Genomic DNA, 13,351 nt, shown 5'->3' on the forward strand with positions numbered 1-13,351 from the left:
AAAGACATTAGTAAAATACTTTAGCATGTTACAGAGCCAAAAGGGCCAGCATGTGCAAGTTCATGTATGCTTTCTGCCTGTGAGTGTTAGGTGTCTTATTATTTACCTGTCCTTCTAGAGGTGAGTATGTAGGCTTAGATGAGCATCCTCCTGTGATGATATAATCCCCTTGGAAGGAGGGCACGCTCTAGTGTTGTGCCCAGACAGAAGAATGTGTAGTGTGTACAGTGGTTTTATTCCTGGACTCCAGTAACTAGGTGGATTTAATTAAAGAATAAAATATTCTCACCTGGCCTGGGACTGCCCCTTGGTCGGTAGCTTCTGGAGGGGGGTGGTGGTTCGTATCCGGGCCGTAACCGGCCTCCGGATTGATCTGAGCCCGCTTCACTGCCTACTAGCCATGGTCCCTAAACCTAGAAAGAGGAACCTTTCCTACAACCTTTTGCAATTAATGTTGGTGCTGGCGAAGCGTAGGGTGGCGATCACCTGGATGGGGCGAAGAGCTCCTGAGTTGTCAGTGTGGCGTAGAGATATATGGGAGTGGTCACTGGCTGAGGAGACGCATATGCAGAGGTCCCGCAGGGATGTGAAGTTGCTGGACGATCTCCTTGCATGGAGAGTTATGTGTGCCTCGGAAGTGTCTCACAGCGACTCGAATGGCACGGGTGCAGAACTTTTTTCTTCAGGGGATTCGGGATCTGAGAGGGAGGGGGGAGGGAATGGGGAGGTTGGACTCACGCCAATGTAGGTGCATTGCCTGTTCCTCGACAGTATTTCACGTTATTGATGTGGTTATTATGATGATTACAAATACAACCTGAACTGTACTCACTGTACCATATAGTGCCATAATGAGGTTACCGTATTGTATACACCTGCTTGATGATCGATGCCAAGTTTGGGGGGGATTGTTTCTTCCGTGTTGCAAAATAAAAAATAAAGGTTTTTAAAAATATATATATATATATTCTAATACTAGCTTTGGTAATATTGTCCATACTAATTATCCATGCTATCTGTACATTTAACATGATTGTATATGTTGGATCATCAAGTTATTGCATGTAGTAATAGAATCAATAGTTGACTTCCACACTAAAATATTCTTGTTCATAATACACACATGTTGATTAGTTGTGTAAACCACCTAAAGGAGCCAATATAACTCTTGATTTCTTGCATGACAGTCTACATATATGAAATGGCAAGCTGCATCTCTCCTGTCGTGTGTAATTCCTCATTTAAATGAGCACTGTGCAAAATTGTTTGCCTGTACTCCATTTCACCTTTTTAGGTTGAGCGTGAGCCAGTGCTGCTCTGCGCTGCTCTGAGAAGATCTGTGATAGTTCAGTACCAAGAGACGCCCCGCCAACTCCCCCGCCCATATTTTTCATTGGCATGTGTGTTTGTCGTTTGTAAATGCTGTCTTCGGATTCATTATGAGGCTTGTTAGTCCCTACTTAGTCGGGCCATGTCGTCATTGTATCCGCCCATGGCTACTGGCTCCTTTACTTGGTTGTTACACGGTACATGTTTTTTTATTTATTGAATTTTCCCTACCTTAGGCACCACGACGTGCTATGCTTACATTTAGTGGGCCACGCCCACTTTCGTTTACTGAGCCCCTAGACAATGCTCTCCCGCACTGCATGGCGCGCTTGATATTCATGTCAACACGCATAACCCCCTTAACCCTGCCTTGAACTTTATTAATGACAGGTGCACATTTTATGTATGCGTTCAGTGTACCTTAAGTCTTATATAACTTACCAATTCAGCTATACATGAATGAGATACGTTTGCGAGATATGCAGATTATACAACATGGTACAATGGGGAGAAATTCCTCATTTGGAACCTATTCAGGAAAAGTAATTGATGCAAATAAAAGTACTCCGTATATTTTTCTCATGAAAAGCACTTTAAAGGGAGCATGTGGCTGGAGCGAGTTAGAAAATAACACATTCCGGGACGCCTAGTTGACCTTTAAAGTCATTAAGTTAAGTACAGGTCTCCAGGATTGTTTTAGCGTGTTTGCTCCTGCCTCTTTTAGATAAAGGGGAATAAATTGCGGAAGGCTAATTTCCGCTTCCTGTTGTCTCTGGGTGGGATGCTTACACAAGCTTTCGCCTAAAGCACCGGATGATAAGCTGGTAGCGACCTCGGCCATGTATGCTGAGCGCCATCAGGGGATAACAGATGAATGCGGGCGGCGGAGCCATCACACAGCAAGGGCAGTAAATCCTGTTTATCACAAAACTATTTTAGGATAAGTTAATAGCAGCGTCATGCGATTCGACATTTCGTACACAGTAGTCTGTACATTTATTTGCACCGTATTATTATAATCCCACTCGGTGCTCGTCAGAGACAATCCGTTGCCAATCTCAAAAGATTTTAATTAATCATGTTTGATAGTCATGGCGGCATTCTAGCCCTCCCCTGAACATTAATATTGGCAGCTGCGCCATTTATTATATATAATATACATATATATAAAGGTCTGAAGAATTTCCTTAACGCCCTTGACCTCACTCAAATTTGCAACAGTCCAACACACAAGAAAGGCTCTATCCTCGACCTCATCATCTCCAAAGAGGCCACTATCAAACTCGAATCTATCCAACCCTGTGATTGGTCGGACCATCATACCATCACATTCTTCATCAATGAAAAAGTTAAATTTAACCCCGTTCAACCCGCCAGGCCCAAAGTCTGGAAAAGAGACATGAAAAAACGAATCTCAAACTCTCTGCCCCCCAACAGCTGCAACTTACTACTTCCTCCTGCTGGCGTTAAAGATGTCCAATCCTTGACTGATCACTATCTTAACACTATGACCTCAATAATTAATGAAGTCGCACCCTTGCAACTAAAAAAAGCCACCACAAAAATGTCCAATCCCTGGTACGACGGGAGTCTCAATGACGATAGACGCGCCATGCGAATGGCAGAGCGCACCTGGAGATCAGCTCCCTCCGCACTGAACCTAAAAAACCTGAAGAAAAGGAGAAACGCCTACTTCAGGAAAATAAAACGATCAAAATCAGACTTCTTCAGCCGTCAGCTTGACCAAGCCAAAAATCGTCCGAGAAAGCTGTTTGAGCTTATCCGAACACAATCCAAAGAACAACCCCAACATCTCAACACTATGTGCGAAGCTCCCTCCTGCGAGGACTTCGCCTCCTTCTTTAACCAAAAAACTGACAACATAAAGAATGACCTCCTCATAGACGCAAGCCTCTATCCCAAACCCCACCGCATAGCACCCACTACACCAAAAAACAATGCCACCTGGTCAACCTTTCTCACCTACACGGAGGAAGAAATTGGCAAACTGCTCAGCACTCTGAAACCATCCAATCACCACACGGACCCCCTTCCTGCTAACGCTGTCAAAGTCCTTACCCCGTCGCTCCTTCCACTCTGGACCAAAATCATTAACAGCTCACTTCAACAAGGGATCATTCCCGACTCCCTCAAAGTTGGTCAAGTCACACCTTTGCTAAAGAAACCTACAGCTGACCCCTCTGACCTAAACAACTACCGTCCCATTACCAACATTCCGACTCTTGCCAAACTGCTGGAAAAATGCGCACAAACACAATTAACTAAACACATTACTCAGTTTGATCTTCTCAACTCTCATCAATCAGGCTTCCGAGCAAATCACAGTACTGAAACTGCTATGACTCACATAATCGACGACGCCCTCCAAATCCTAGATCATAACGATACTTGCCTCCTCATCCTCCTTGATCTCTCCTCTGCATTTGACACTGTCAAACATGAGAGCTTACTCGAACTACTAAACACAAGAATGGGCCTATCTGGAACTGTGCTCAAATGGTTCACGTCCTTTTTGCATAACAGGTCGCAGAAATTCAAGAGCAACAACTTGATGTCTGCACCAAGACCTGTATCGCTAGGCGTACCACAAGGATCCTCCCTATCCCCAACTTTGTTCACCTAGTTATGGAACCTCTCACCACCTTGCTGCAAGAATCCAATGTACACTTCCACATGTATGCTGACGACACTCAACTCTATCTCAAACTACAATCACCCAAAGACATCACGCTCTTGAACTCAACGATCAGAAGCACCCAATCGTGGTTGGCCGCTAATCATCTGAAACTCAATGCCCTTAAAACAGAGTTCCTTCTGATCTCACCACCCGCGAAGAGCACTACCGCACAAATGTGGCTTAAAGACCTAACGGCACTCAATGTCCAACCCACCATCGTGGACTCAGCGAAATCTTTGGGCATAACACTTGACACCAATCTCAGCATGCAGGAACACATCAACAAAGCAACTAAGGGAGCGAACTACCAAATCAACACCCTTAGGAAACTTAAACCTTTCCTTCCAACCAAAGACTTCCAAACTGCGGTACAATCGCTAGTCATACCTCAAATAGAATACGGCAGCACCGCCCTCTGCGGTCTCCCCCTAGCCACTACGGCACCCATCAGAGCCTCTCTAAACGCCGCAGCGAGACTTATCACTGGATCAAAAAAACACTCACACATTTCCCCTGACTTCAAATCCCTGAATTGGCTGCCGTTTGAAGCCAGAATACACCTGAAAATCGCTTGTCTGACGCACAAGGCTGTCCACCTGAGCTCACCTAGATACCTCGCTCAGAAGCTGACGATTTCTGGAGGCTCCAGAAACACTAGAGGTACAAATAATCTTTTGCTAAAGCCTAAAAGATTCCGCAAGGAAAAAACCTATAAACGCTCCTTCTCAGGAATGGCTCCCAGGATTTGGAACTCGCTCCCCCCTGAAACCAGGCTCATCACCTCTACCATACTTTTCAAGAAAGAAGTAAAAGCGATCCTCATGGCTAAATACACTTGAACCACTACTGGAGATAAACTACAAAGACTTGATACTCATCTGTACTACTTGTCGAACCCTTTGTATTGTTATTCCGATTCTGAAATTGACTTATTGATTGTTTTATGTTATCACCTCAATGTACCTTTAACATGATTGATGTATCTGCGTATACATGCTCCCCTCCTCTGTAAAGCGCTCTGATATCTGCGAAGATCTTGTTCGCGCTATATAAAACTTTCAAAATAAATAAATAAATAAATTTAGTAGGGCGGCTCAACCAAATCATTTTTGAATTTTGTTTTTTATTTAAAAAAATGTATAAAGGGCATCTGGCGGGCGCGCAACTTTATTATCACGCGCACCACCAAAATCCTTTTCTTTTGAAACTTTCCCAGTTAGCGCAGTGCCTGCATCAGGAACACCGTGCTGTGTTTGTTTTTTTTAGTTTTTTTTTACTTTAAAACTGAGCGCAGCTTCAAGCACACTGCACCCTGTTTCTTTTTTCTTTTTTTTACTTTAACACTGAGCGCAGCGCCCACTTCAAGGTCAGGCCCCCCCCCACACCGCACAGCTCCGCTTGTGTGCTCCTGCCTCTGAGCCAGCTGCTGCTGCCTCGGAATTCGGCGATCCCCCCCCTCCGCTGGTAACACTGTTTTGTGCCTTTTTGCTCCTGTTCTGCGCTCTAGTCTGTACTGTGCCATTCGTATTTTATTTTATTTTATTTTCTGTACTGTGCCATTTGTATTATACTTTCTCACTGCTTCTGGCTCTGTTGCCCTGCGCCGCTGTAGAGCGTCCCTGCCTCGCCCCCTTTAGCCTTTGGCTTCTCTCTGTCCCGTCCTTCCCGCCGCTGCCCCCCTGCGGCCCCACCCCCCGCTCCCATTCGCCGCCCGCTCCCACCTCCCAGCTGCCCATTCCTCCCACTTCCCCTTATATGGCGGCCGTTGCCCGGTAGAGGGAGCGACCCTTGACCCTGCTTGCAGGTCAGGCCGCCCCCCACACTGCATAGCTCCGCCTGTGTGGTCCTGCCTCTGAGCCAGCTTCTGCTGCCTCGGGTGTTCGCCGCTCCGACCCCCCTCCGCTGGTAACATTGTTTTGTGCCTTTTTGTTCCTGTTCTACGCTCTAGTCGGTACTGTGCCATTCATATTTTATTTTATTTTCTGTACTGTGCCATTTGTATTATACTTTCTCACTGCTTCTGGCTCTGTTGTCCTGCGTCGCTATAGAGCGCCCCTGCCCCGCCCCCTTCAGCTTCTCTCTGTCCCGTCCTTCCCGCCGCTGCCCCCCTGCGGCCCCGCCCCCGCGCCCCCATTCGCCGCCCCGCGCTCACCTCCCAGCTGCCCTTCCCTCCCACATCCCCTTATATGGCGGCCGCTGCGGGGAAGGCGTGCCTAAAGCGAGCCCATCTGCGCCAGTCCGCGCCTGTACCATGCCCTGCGCCAAAACCCATGGACCCCGAAGACACCGACTACACTACGATGCCAGCACCCTCCACGCACTTAATCCCGAACGAGGATACACATGCTACCGGGCCACCCCGAAGCGCACCTACGGGCCCTTCACCTGCCGGAACTGCAGATTCACCAGTATCCGACCCGCGAAACCACCAACCAATGAATCCAACCACCTGAGGTGCATCCTCCTCAACACCCGCTCCGCCCGCAAACACGCCGTCGAAATCTGGGACCTCCTCGACTCAACCGCCCCAGACATCGCCTTCCTGACGGAGACCTGGCTACCCCCGACTCAGCACCAGACACCGCCATAGCCATCCCGGAGGGATACAAGATCGCCCGCAGAGACCGCATCAATGGAACAGGAGTGGGAATTACCATCGTCCGCAAGAACACCCTCAGCGTCTCGACCAGCACCGACGACCCCCTCAGCGCTGCCGAACACCTGCATTTCCAGATTCACACCGACCCCAACACCACACTCAGAGGAACCCTCATCTACAGACCCCCCCGGACCCAGACCACAGTGCAGCGACTCCATCACCGACCTCATCAGCAACCACACCCTCGCCTCCACTGACTACATCCTCCTCGGGACCTGAACTTCCACCTCGAGAACAACAACAACGTCAACTCCACCACCCTAATCGCCAACCTCGCCAACCTCGCCAACCTCAGACTCAGACAGCTTGTGACAACACCCACCCACGTCGCCGGTCACACGCTAGACCCCATCTTCTCCGCAAGTACCCACGTCTCCTTCAACCACACCACCGAACCCCACTGGACCGACCACTGTGCGTCCACTTCACCTTCAGGAAACCCACCGCACATCGCCGCACCCAACAGATACCCCGTCTCTACTGGGGAAAAGTCACCGAAGAGCAGCTAGCCACCGCCCTCGCCCAGAACCCACAAGCTGACCCCACTGAATCCGACACCGCCGCCCTCAACCTCCGACAGTGGATCAACGACTGCACCAACACCCTCGTCCCACTCAAGACACCCTCCAACAACCACACCAGCAAGAAAGCCACCTGGTTCACTGAAGACCTCCAAGCATACCTGCCGGAAACTGGCTCCGCGAACGATCAGCAGACAACTACACGACCCTCAAGAACGCCACCCGCAGACACCATCAACTCATAGGAACCGCCAAGAGGACCGCATTCAAGGACCGCCTGGATAACAACGCACACAACAGCAAAGAGCTCTTCAGCATAGGGAAAGAACTCTCCAACCCCAGCTCCAACACCAACGACATCCCCCCTTCGCAGGACCTGTGTGACTCACTGGCCACCTACTTCCACACCAAGATCGCAGACATCCACAACAGCTTCAACGCCACGACCACCCCGACAACCATCGAGACCCCCACCGCTACAACCACCGGCCGCCTGATCGCATGGTCCAACATCAACGACGATGAAACCATCAAGACTATGAACTCCGTCCACTCAGGATCCCCGTCTGACCCATGCCCACACCACGTTTTCAACAAAGCCAGCACAATCGTCGCACCCCATCTCCGTAAAGTCATCAACACATCCCTCGAGACAGCAACGTTCCCCGAGAGCTGGAAGCACGCCGAGATCAACGCCTTACTCAAGAAACCCAAGGCGGACCCCAAGGACCTCAAGAACTTCCATCCCATCTCCCTGCTCCCGTTCCCGGCAAAGGTCACTGAGAAAATTGTCAACAAATAACTGACCCGCTACCTCGAGGACAACAACATCCTGGACCCATCCCAATCAGGCTTCCGCAGCAACCGCAGCACCAAAACCGCCCTCATCGCCGCCACTGACAACACCAGGACCCTGCTCGACAATGGGGAAACAGCAGCCCTCATACTCCTGGACCTGTCAGTCGCCTTTGACACGGTCTGCCACCGCACACTACGAACACACTTACACCGCACCGGGATCCAAGAGAAGGCCCTGGACTGGACCACATCCTTCCTCTCCGGCAGAACACAGAGCTTTCGCCCTCCCCCTTCAGCTCCACCGCCACCAAGATCATCTGAGGCGTACTTCAGGGCTCCTCCCTCAGCCCAACGCTGTTCAACATATACATGGCACCCCTCGCCTCCGTCGCCTGTCAGCACAACCTCAACATCATCTCCTACACTGACGACACCCAGCTGATCATCTCCCTCACCAAAGACCCTCACACCGCCAAAACCAACCTCCATGAAGAAATGAAGGCCGTCGCCGAATGGATGAGGAACAGCCGACAGAAGCTGAACTCAGACAAGACGGAGGTCCTCATCCTTGGCTCCAACCCTTCAGCATGGGATGACTCCTGGTGGCCGACATCACTCGGAACAGCCCCGACACCCACTGACCACGCACGCAACCTGGGGGTCATCCTTGACTCCACCCTCTCCATGACTAAACATGTCAACGCCGTACCCTCATCCTGCTTCAACACCCTACGAATGCTTCGCAGGATCTTCAAGTGGATCCCCACCGAAACGAGAAGAACAGTAACCCAGGCCCTCGTCTCCAGCAGGCTGGACTACGGAAATGCCCTCTACGCAGGAACATCGAACAAGCTCCTGAGACGGCTGCAACGCATCCAGAACGCCTCGGCACGACTGATCCTCGACATCCCCCGCCGCAGCCACATCACACCTCACCTCAGAGACCTACACTGGCTCCCCGTCAACAAGAGGATAACCTTCAAACTCCTCATCCACGCACACAAGGCTCTCCACAACGCCGGCCCAGCGTATCTCAACAAACGACTCCGCTTCTACGCCCCTACTCACAAGCTCTGTTCCGCCGACCTCGCCAGAGTGCTCCAAAGAACAACCGCTGTCAGCAGAACCTTCTCTCACCCCGCCGCCAAGACCTGGAACACCCTCCCCACCAACCTACTGCAGACCCAAGATCTCCTGGCTTTCAGACGTCTTCTCAAAACTTGGCTCTTCGATCAGTAGCCCCACCATCCCGCCCCCCCCCCCCCGCGCCTTGAGACCCTCGCGGGTATGTAGCGCGCTTAACAAATGTCCTGATTGATTGATTGAGTTACAGTAAAAAATTAAAAAGGAACCGTTAATACAAATGTTTGTATTAAACTGAATCCCAGTGAGACAACATCATCTTCCCTTTGTGTGCAGGTTATGCTACATCTCCAGTGACAGAGCGATGCTGCCGGACACAAAAATCAATAACTTGTGCTTTTTAGGTCGAGCCTGGGCAACTGCTCTGCAAGGAATACTGCATGCGCTAAGTGCAGGTGGCTCTTCGTGGTTCCCTCTCTGCTGCTGCATGGGGCTGCGGTGTGATTTTAGGAAAGCCGCTTGTGCAGATACCAGCCTGCATCCCAGAATGAGAGATCAGGACCATCAGAGACTTACAGTATGGTTTCATGCGCAGTGTTTTCTTGGAAGACCCCTACCCTCTCCCTTGCTTCCAAGCAGAGGATCTGAGTTCTTCAGGTTACAGGTACCAGCTTTGGCTTAACGTGGGAGGGGATTAAGGTGAGTAGGGGCTGGAGGACGCAACTTGTTGTTACGGGTTTTCTCTCATTCATGTCTCTGGTGGGTGAATATATCTTACCTGCAGCAACCAGGCATGTGTTTTGTGGACAGAATTGCCTATAGTTTGGAAGTACATGGCGTGAATGAGTGTTGAGAATTCCTACCCCCCTTGCTTACTCAGCAGCGTAGACGAACTCTGAGAGAAATCTCTCCTTACACTCATGAGCGTGCACGCACTCAGCAAATACTGAACACACTGCTGGTTCAAATCATAGCAGTGCTGACTCAGGTGTTCATCTTTCGAGAACCTTCCAAGTGTGAGCGGCCGAGCCGCTTCTGTTTTGTAGGTCTCGCCTTGCGACGCAGTGCATGTGCTGATCGCTATGTCGAGATCTTTTGTTGTGGGTTTTGCTTCTGAAGTGGGACAGGAGATGCAGCGCATGCGCTGCTCGCCTTGGCAAGATCTATTGTTGTGGGTTTTGCTTCCGAAGGGGGACAGGAGATGTGCATGCGTTCGGACAGGAGATGTGCACGCGTACGGGTCATGTGTAGGCATGCACATCTCCTGCCCCGTACTGGTCATGTGTACGGGTGCACATCTCCTGTCTCTCCCTGTCTCCTGCTCCCTGTGCCTGCGGGGACTGGAGATGTGCACACGGAGACAGCTTGCTTATCTTTCCACTGCGCTGTAAATCCAGAAAGTAATCAGTCCCATTCAGGAAGGACACGAAAAAGATGTCTGTAAATGAACTGGGGTGTTGAAGGCTTTGAATGCCAAAGATCAAAAGGGGACGGGCTGATGACAGCTCATACTGTGAATTCACAGAGGGCCTGGACCTGTGAGGTATAACAAGAGAGAGAGAGTGGGCTCTTGCAAAAACGAGTGCGACGGCCCTGTTGATCTAGTTTGATCGAAGACTTCTGTAAAGGGCCCGGGAGATTTCTCTGATCTCTGTTCCCTGCTGTACGGTCTAGGTGTTAATACGTACCACTTTTAATAATGTATTTACCAAGAAACCATGATCAAAATTAGCATGACTCATAGCAGTGTCAGCACAGAGGCCAATGACTGAATAAGCATAAAGTCTGAGCTACCTTTTACACCATCCTGATGAGTTTTGGAGCATTGTTTGAAGCATGCAGTGCTGTGGAAGAGCCTGCCTCTAAATCCCTCATTTCAGCAACGTTCACCAGAGACAAACCCACCCGAGTCATCATCTAAGCACCAAGATGTGATATAATGTTACTGTGCGCCACTTAAGAAAATGGCGTCCTCCTGCACTTGTCCTATGAGACATGTCGAGTACCGATAGCAAACCATGGAACTCTTGACTTCTTTTGTGTTAATTATTCACCAGCATTGGCTCACCAACATTTTTCTCCATTTATAGTGTCAGTGAGTTAGCCTTTCCATGAAGGGTGTGCGAAATGGGCGTAATTTGCTTTAACTTAATAATGTGAAATTCTGTAAAAATGAATCGAAATTACGCAAAATAATACAAAATGCGAAACCAGTATTTAGCTCGGTATTTTAGTGTGAAATAAGTACTCGCATCCATTTTGGATGCAATACTACATTTCACACTTTAAAAACAAAATAGTGTTCACTGACGAAATGGCATAATTTTGTGTAATAAGCGTGATATTGTATGAAATTATGTAACATTACGATGGTGTGAAAGAAATTTTGCACTAGCCTACTTTTCAGTCAGGTGTGGGGGGATCACAGGGTCCATCAGGACTTATTTTTATCACAGACCAAAATGGTCAATACAGATTTTCAAATATATTGTTAAATGTTAAGACACACCATGGAGAACAAAATGGTGGGCTCACGGCTTTTTCTCAATCAGCACAAAGTGCATTAAAAACAAGCCTTTGCAATGCAATAGGTCTCGCATTTACGCGAGTTTGAGCTATTGACATTGCAAATAACAATGCCTTTTATTTTTGTTTTCATTTTTAAAACATAAATAAAAAGCATTGTCATTTACAATGCCAATAGCTTAAATGTGCGTAAATGCGAGACTTATTGCATTGCAAATCCTTACATTCCTGCAGTTGCGATGTTGCTTTTTCGGTTATAAATACGGAGCTGGGCGATGTCATCACATGTGATGTGGGGCAGATATGAGTACCGATGCAGTGGAGATGTGCGACTTCCCCAGACTTAAGTCACTGCAAAGGTGCTCAGACCACTGCAGAGAAGCTAATTCACTGCATATCTGGTCACACCACTGACAAGATGCTCATTTCACTATAGATGCGCTCGTACCACTTCAGAGGTGCTCAGTCCACTGCAGAGATGTTCATCCCACTGCATAGGTGCTTGCCTGCTGCAGAGGTTCTTGCCCACTGCAGAGTTGCTTGCCCACTGCAGAGGTGCTCGTACCACTGCAGAAGTGCTCGTACCACTGCAGAAGTGCTTGTTCCACTGCAGCGGTGCTCGTACCACTATAGCGGTATTCAGCCTTCTCTATACAGGTGCACACATCACTCCAGCAGCCTGAACAAGCTGCCGTTCAGCGCCTTTGCCTCATCTGTACAATAATAGGTCAAACTTGGGCAGCGCATTCGTTACTCTGCGAGGCATGCTGTATTCGAGTATGGACTTGAAGCTCTGCCCACTCTCTGGTCATAGTTTTCATTGGCTTCAGTGTCCTTTGTAAATGATAGCTTCTGATTTGTTAGTAGGTTTGTTAGTCCCTCCTTAGTACCGCCTTGTCTTCATTTGTGTCCTCCCAATAGGACTGGCCCTTTTGCTTCTGTTACACGGTATGTCTTATTTAGTCTATAAGCCCCATTTTCTTTAGTGAGTTTCTCCTACCTCAGGCACAACATGCTTTCCTGCAGCATTCAGTGCTCCATATTCGCTTTCACTTTCCAAGCAGCCCGGGACAATGGTGGCCATTTCTTTGAAATAAAATAGGTTTCGCATTTACAAGAGTTTGAGCTATTAGCATTGTAAATGACAATGCCTTTTATTTATGTGTTAATTATCAAAACAGATTAATAAAAGGCATTGTCATTTACAATGCCAATATCTTAAACTCTCTCAAAAGCGAGACCTATTGCATTGCAAATGCTATTTTTATAGGATTTTACCATGCGATTGAAATGAAATATGTCTTTTATTCTTCTAGAACACATTTTCAGCAAAACAGGACTAATCCTTTCATTTTTAACTGAAGCATAGCTAGACATTGAATTGTTGTTTAAGCCTAGTGCATTCACTTCTATAAATCTAATTAGTCAAAATTGGTCTTATAGTTTATTTGTCTGCTTACCAGCATATGGCTCCAAACGTCATATCCATCTTTTCCAGAAAGTTAATTAACATTTTGTTTTAATGTCATTGTTCTCTGTGATTCCAAGTGCAGACGACCACATCACAGGATGCAGCAGGAATTTAAGTGCTAGATCTCCAAGTTGACGTGCGCATTGCAGAGTGTTCCTGAAAAAGCACTGATAAACCGAAATTACCCATTTAGACTCTGTGTTTAAACCTGGCTGTTTGCAGTTCTTGCACTCAATCTTCTGTCCGCTGGATTTGGGAAGTTGTTC

General features: G+C 48.3%; 1 protein-coding gene across 1 annotated transcript in view; it reads left to right on the forward strand.

Annotated features, from left to right (window-relative positions):
* The window catches only part of VWA8 (von Willebrand factor A domain containing 8), a 1,363,176-nt gene that overhangs the window by 539,791 nt on the left and 810,034 nt on the right, over nucleotides 1-13,351 (forward strand). The gene's annotated exons all lie outside the window — the stretch shown is intronic.

This window comes from Lissotriton vulgaris, chromosome 8, assembly GCF_964263255.1.
Source record: "Lissotriton vulgaris chromosome 8, aLisVul1.2, whole genome shotgun sequence".
Lineage (NCBI taxonomy): Eukaryota > Metazoa > Chordata > Amphibia > Caudata > Salamandridae > Lissotriton > Lissotriton vulgaris.